Consider the following 7500-nt stretch of genomic DNA (forward strand, 5'->3'; position numbering starts at 1 on the left):
CCTGGTACCTCCAGCCGTACCCCTGGTACCCTCAGCCTTACCCCTGGTACCCTCAGCCTTACCCCTGGTACCCTCAGCCTTACCCCTGGTACCCTCAGCCGCACCCCTGGTACCCTCAGCGGCACCCCTGGTACCCTCAGCCTTACCCCTGGTACCCTCAGCCGCACCCCTGGTACCCTCAGCGGCACCCCTGGTACCCTCAGCGGCACCCCTGGTACCCTCAGCCGTACCCCTGGTACCCTCAGCCGAACCCCTGGTACCCTCAGCGGCACCCCTGGTACCCTCAGCGGCACCCCTGGTACCCTCAGCGGCACCCCTGGTACCCTCAGCGGCACCCCTGGTACCCTCAGCCGTACCCCTGGTACCCTCAGCGGCACCCCTGGTACCCTCAGCGGCACCCCTGGTACCCTCAGCTGCACCCCTGGTACCCTCAGCGGCACCCCTGGTACCCTCAGCGGCACCCCTGGTACCTCCGCCATTGAAAATGAATGGGCGGCCTTCCCACCTGCCGTCAGCCGCCCGGAGGGGGAAATAGAAAATATTCGAAAGTGCGGAGCTCCGCCGTCAGAGGCCGGCTTTTCGCCCGGGGTATCCGCCCCGGGGCGCCTCTCGGGCGACCTTCCCAACTGCCGTCGGCCGCCCGGAGGGGGAAATTGAAAATATTCGAAAGTGCGGAGCTCCGCCGTCAGAGGCCGGCTTTTCGCCCGAGGTATCCGTCCCGGGGCGCCTCTCGGGCGGCCTTCCCAACTGCCGTCGGCCGCCCGGAGGGGGAAATAGAAAATATTCGAAAGTGCGGAGCTCCGCCGTCAGAGGCCGGCTTTTCGCCCGAGGTATCCGCCCCGGGCGCCTCTCGGGCGGCCTTCCCAACTGCCGTCGGCCGCCCGGAGGGGGAAATAGAAAATATTCGAAAGTGCGGAGCTCCGCCGTCAGAGGCCGGCTTTTCGCCCGAGGTATCCGCCCCGGGCGCCTCTCGGGCGGCCTTCCCAACTGCCGTCGGCCGCCCGGAGGGGGAAATAGAAAATATTCGAAAGTGCGGAGCTCCGCCGTCAGAGGCCGGCTTTTCGCCCGAGGTATCCGCCCCGGGCGCCTCTCGGGCGGCCTTCCCAACTGCCGTCGGCCGCCCGGAGGGGGAAATAGAAAATATTCGAAAGTGCGGAGCTCCGCCGTCAGAGGCCGGCTTTTCGCCCGAGGTATCCGCCCCGGGCGCCTCTCGGGCGGCCTTCCCAACTGCCGTCGGCCGCCCGGAGGGGGAAATAGAAAATATTCGAAAGTGCGGAGCTCCGCCGTCAGAGGCCGGCTTTTCGCCCGAGGTATCCGCCCCGGGCGCCTCTCGGGCGGCCTTCCCAACTGCCGTCGGCCGCCCGGAGGGGGAGATAGAAAATATTCGAAAGTGCGGAGCTCCGCCGTCAGAGGCCGGCTTTTCGCCCGAGGTATCCGCCCCGGGCGCCTCTCGGGCGGCCTTCCCAACTGCCGTCGACCGCCCGGAGGGGGAAATAGAAAATATTCGAAAGTGCGGAGCTCCGCCGTCAGAGGCCGGCTTTTCGCCCGAGGTATCCGCCCCGGGCGCCTCTCGGGCGGCCTTCCCAACTGCCGTCGACCGCCCGGAGGGGGAGATAGAAAATATTCGAAAGTGCGGAGCTCCGCCGTCAGAGGCCGGCTCCACGCTTCATTCATCCGACCGAGACGCCTCTCCGCCGGCCACACTCGGCTGCGGGGCCGGCCCGCTCTCCGCCATTGAAAATGAATGGGGGGCATTTTCTCATGCTTTCAATCCGCCTAAGAGGCATCTTTCCCGGCCAACTTTGTGCCCCTGGTACCTCCAGCATCGAGAAAGCATGGTGACTCGTCCGACACATGCCCCCCTATATACGTTTCGGAAAGTATTTTGGTGAACGGTCACTTTCTAAGCCTTTCGCCTTCTTGACCCCCTAACTCCGCATATCTGGTTTACCTACTACAGCGCCCCTAACGACCAAAATCGGTACTGCTACCCCTGGTACCCCCGCCATTGAAAATGAATGGGGGAATTTTTTTAATCCCCCAGGCCGGCCAGGAGGCCCCTTTCCCGGCCAAACTCGCACGCTGGGCCGGCCCGCTCTTTACCCCTGGTACCCCCGCCATTGAAAATGAATGGGGGAATTTTTTTCAATCTCCCAGGCCGGCCAGGAGGGCTCTTTCCCGGCCACACTCGCACGCCGGGCCGGCCCGCTCTTTACCCCTGGTACCCCCAGCTCTACCCCTGGTACCCCCGCCATTGAAAATGAATGGGGGAATTTTTTCAATCTCCCAATCCGACCAAGAGGCCTCTTTTCCGGCCAAACTCGCACGCCGGGCCGGCCCGCTCTTTACCCCTGGTACCCCCAGCTCTACCCCTGGTACCCCCGCCATTGAAAATGAATGGGGGAATTTTTTCAATCTCCCAATCCGACCAAGAGGCCTCTTTTCCGGCCAAACTCGCACGCCGGGCCGGCCCGCTCTTTACCCCTGGTACCCCCAGCTCTACCCCTGGTACCCCCGCCATTGAAAATGAATGGGGGAATTTTTTCAATCTCCCAATCCGACCAAGAGGCCTCTTTTCCGGCCAAACTCGCACGCCGGGCCGGCCCGCTCTTTACCCCTGGTACCCCCAGCTCTACCCCTGGTACCCCCGCCATTGAAAATGAATGGGGGAATTTTTTCAATCTCCCACGCCGGCCAAGAGGCCTTTTTCCCGGGCACGCACGCTCGCCGGGCCGGCCCGCTATTATTAAACTCTCACCCCTGCAAGGAGGCCTTTTTCCCGGGCACGCACGCTCGCGGGGCCGGCCCGCTATTATTAAACTCTCACGCCGGCCAAGAGGCCTTTTTCCCGGGCACGCACGCTCGCCGGGCCGGCCCGCTATTATTAAACTCTCACGCCTGCAAGGAGGCCTTTTTCCCGGGCACGCACGCTCGCCGGGCCGGCCCGCTATTATTGAACTCTCACGCCTGCAAGGAGGCCTTTTTCCCGGGCACGCACGCTCGCGGAGCCGGCCCGCTATTATTAAACTCTCACGCCTGCAAGGAGGCCTTTTTCCCGGGCACGCACGCTCGCCGGGCCGGCCCGCTATTATTAAACTCTCACGCCTGCAAGGAGGCCTTTTTCCCGGGCACGCACGCTCGCCGGGCCGGCCCGCTATTATTAAACTCTCACGCCTGCAAGGAGGCCTTTTTCCCGGGCACGCACGCTCGCCGGGCCGGCCCGCTATTATTAAACTCTCACGCCTGCAAGGAGGCCTTTTTCCCGGGCACGCACGCTCGCCGGGCCGGCCCGCTATTATTAAACTCTCACGCCGGCCAAGAGGCCCTTTTCCCGGGCACGCACGCTCGATGAGCCGGCCCGCTATTATTAAACTCTCACGCCGGCCAAGAGGCCCTTTTCCCGGGCACGCACGCTCGATGAGCCGGCCCGCTATTATTAAACTCTCACGCCGGCCAAGAGGCCTTTTTCCCGGCCACGCACGCTCGCGGAGCCGGCCCGCTATTATTAAACTCTCACGCCTGCAAGGAGGCCTTTTTCCCGGGCACGCACGCTCGCCGGGCCGGCCCGCTATTATTAAACTCTCACGCCTGCAAGGAGGCCTTTTTCCCGGGCACGCACGCTCGCCGGGCCGGCCCGCTATTATTAAACTCTCACGCCGGCCAAGAGGCCCTTTTCCCGGGCACGCACGCTCGATGAGCCGGCCCGCTATTATTAAACTCTCACGCCGGCCAAGAGGCCCTTTTCCCGGGCACGCACGCTCGATGAGCCGGCCCGCTATTATTAAACTCTCACGCCGGCCAAGAGGCCTTTTTCCCGGCCACGCACGCTCGCGGAGCCGGCCCGCTATTATTAAACTCTCACGCCTGCAAGGAGGCCTTTTTCCCGGGCACGCACGCTCGCCGGGCCGGCCCGCTATTATTAAACTCTCACGCCTGCAAGGAGGCCTTTTTCCCGGGCACGCACGCTCGCCGGGCCGGCCCGCTATTATTAAACTCTCACGCCTGCAAGGAGGCCTTTTTCCCGGGCACGCACGCTCGATGAGCCGGCCCGCTATTATTAAACTCTCACGCCTGCAAGGAGGCCTTTTTCCCGGGCACGCACGCTCGCTGAGCCGGCCCGCTATTATTAAACTCTCACGCCGGCCAAGAGGCCCTTTTCCCGGGCACGCACGCTCGCCGAGCCGGCCCGCTATTATTAAACTCTCACGCCGGCCAGGAGGCATTTTTCCCGGGCACGCACGCTCGCCGTGCAGGCCCGCCATTTGCCTACCACACCGCCGTCTGGCGGACACCAAGCGGTACCGCCGACCCCTCCCGTTGAAAATGAATGGGGGATTTTTTTTCAATCCCCCAAGCCGGCCAAGAGGCCTTTTTCCCGGGCACGCACGCTCGATGAGCCGGCCCGCTATTATTAAACTCTTACGCCTGCAAGGAGGCCTTTTTCCCGGGCACGCACGCTCGCCGAGCCGGCCCGCTATTATTAAACTCTCACGCCGGCCAGGAGGCATTTTTCCCGGGCACGCACGCTCGCCGTGCAGGCCCGCCATTTGCCTACCACACCGCCGTCTGGCGGACACCACGCGGTACCGCCGACCCCTCCCGTTGAAAATGAATGGGGGATTTTTTTTTACAATCCCCCAAGCCGGCCAAGAGGCCTTTTTCCCGGGCACGCACGCTCGATGAGCCGGCCCGCTATTATTAAACTCTCACGCCGGCCAAGAGGCCCTTTTCCCGGGCACGCACGCTCGATGAGCCGGCCCGCTATTATTAAACACTCACGCCTGCAAGGAGGCCTTTTTCCCGGGCACGCACGCTCGCCGGGCCGGCCCGCTATTATTAAACTCTCACGCCGGCCAAGAGGCCTTTTTCCCGGGCACGCACGCTCGATGAGCCGGCCCGCTATTATTAAACTCTTACGCCTGCAAGGAGGCCTTTTTCCCGGGCACGCACGCTCGCCGAGCCGGCCCGCTATTATTAAACTCTCACGCCTGCAAGGAGGCCTTTTTCCCGGGCACGCACGCTCGCAGAGCCGGCCCGCTATTATTAAACTCTCACGCCGGCCAGGAGGCCTTTTTCCCGGGCACGCACGCTCGCCGTGCAGGCCCGCCATTTGCCTACCACACCGCCGTCTGGCGGACACCAAGCGGTACCGCCGACCCCTCCCGTTGAAAATGAATGGGGGATTTTTTTTTCAATCCCCCAAGCCGGCCAAGAGGCCTTTTTCCCGGGCACGCACGCTCGATGAGCCGGCCCGCTATTATTAAACTCTCACGCCGGCCAAGAGGCCCTTTTCCCGGGCACGCACGCTCGATGAGCCGGCCCGCTATTATTAAACGCTCACGCCTGCAAGGAGGCCTTTTTCCCGGGCACGCACGCTCGCCGGGCCGGCCCGCTATTATTAAACTCTCACGCCGGCCAAGAGGCCTTTTTCCCGGGCACGCACGCTCTCCGGGCCGGCCCGCTATTATTAAACTCTCACGCCTGCAAGGAGGCCTTTTTCCCGGGCACGCACGCTCGCCGTGCAGGCCCGCCATTTGCCTACCACACCGCCGTCTGGCGGACACCAAGCGGTACCGCCGACCCCTCCCGTTGAAAATGAATGGGGGATTTTTTTTCAATCCCCCAAGCCGGCCAAGAGGCCTTTTTCCCGGGCACGCACGCTCGCCGGGCCGGCCCGCTATTATTAAACGCTCAGGCCGGCCAAGAGGCCCTTTTCCCGGGCACGCACGCTCGCAGAGCCGGTCCGCTATTATTAAACGCTCACGCCTGCAAGGAGGCCTTTTTCCCGGGCACGCACGCTCGCCGGGCCGGCCCGCTATTATTAAACTCTCACCCCTGCAAGGAGGCCTTTTTCCCGGGCACGCACGCTCGCGGGGCCGGCCCGCTATTATTAAACTCTCACGCCGGCCAAGAGGCCCTTTTCCCGGGCACGCACGCTCGCCGAGCCGGCCCGCTATTATTAAACTCTCACGCCTGCAAGGAGGCCCTTTTCCCGGGCACGCACGCTCGATGAGCCGGCCCGCTATTATTAAACTCTCACGCCTGCAAGGAGGCCTTTTTCCCGGGCACGCACGCTCGCGGGGCCGGCCCGCTATTATTAAACGCTCAGGCCGGCCAAGAGGCCCTTTTCCCGGGCACGCACGCTCGATGAGCCGGCCCGCTATTATTAAACGCTCAGGCCGGCCAAGAGGCCCTTTTCCCGGGCACGCACGCTCGCAGAGCCGGCCCGCTATTATTAAACTCTCACGCCTGCAAGGAGGCCCTTTTCCCGGGCACGCACGCTCGATGAGCCGGCCCGCTATTATTAAACTCTCACGCCTGCAAGGAGGCCTTTTTCCCGGGCACGCACGCTCGCCGGGCCGGCCCGCTATTATTAAACTCTCACGCCGGCCAAGAGGCCTTTTTCCCGTGCACGCACGCTCGCCGAGCCGGCCCGCTATTATTAAACTCTCACGCCTGCAAGGAGGCCTTTTTCCCGGGCACGCACGCTCGCCGGGCCGGCCCGCTATTATTAAACTCTCACGCCTGCAAGGAGGCCTTTTTCCCGGGCACGCACGCTCGCCGGGCCGGCCCGCTATTATTAAACGCTCACGCCTGCAAGGAGGCCTTTTTCCCGGGCACGCACGCTCGCCGGGCCGGCCCGCTATTATTAAACTCTCACGCCGGCCAAGAGGCCCTTTTCCCGGGCACGCACGCTCGATGAGCCGGCCCGCTATTATTAAACTCTCACGCCGGCCAAGAGGCCTTTTTCCCGGGCACGCACGCTCGCCGAGCCGGCCCGCCTTTTGCCTACCACACCGCCGTCTGGCGGACACCGACCCCTGGTACATCTGCCATTGAAAATGAATGGGGGAATTTTTTCAAACTCCCAATCCGAGCAAGAGGCCCCTTTTCCGGCCACACTCGCCCGCCGGGCCGGCCCGCTCTTTACCCCTGGTACCCCCAGCAACACCCCTGGTACCCCCAGCCTTGCCCCTGGTACCTCCCCCATTGAAAATGAATGGTGACCCCTGGTACCCCCAGCAACACCCCTGGTACCCTCAACCTTACCCCTGGTACCCTCAGCTGCACCCCTGGTACCCTCAGCCTTACCCCTGGTACCCCCAGCCAGCTTCGCCCCTGGTACCCCCAGCCTTGCCCCTGGTACCTCCGCCATTGAAAATGAATGGGGGAATTTTTTCAAACTCCCAATACGACCAAGAGGCCCCTTTTCCGGCCAAACTCGCACGCCGGGCCGGCCCGCTCTTTACCCCTGGTACCCCCAGCTCTACCCCTGGTACCCCCGCCATTGAAAATGAATGGGGGAATTTTTTCAAACTCCCAATCCGACCAAGAGGCCCCTTTTCCGGCCACACTCGCCCGCCGGGCCGGCCCGCTCTTTACCCCTGGTACCCCCAGCCTTGCCCCTGGTACCTCCGCCATTGGAAATGAATGGGGGATTTTTTTCAAACTCCCAATCCGACCGAGAGGCCTCTTTCCCGGCCACACTCGCCCGCCGGG

This window comes from Hippocampus guttulatus, unplaced genomic scaffold (genome assembly GCF_054856545.1).
Source record: "Hippocampus guttulatus isolate MCC_2025c unplaced genomic scaffold, RoL_Hgut_1.0 HiC_scaffold_29, whole genome shotgun sequence".
Lineage (NCBI taxonomy): Eukaryota > Metazoa > Chordata > Actinopteri > Syngnathiformes > Syngnathidae > Hippocampus > Hippocampus guttulatus.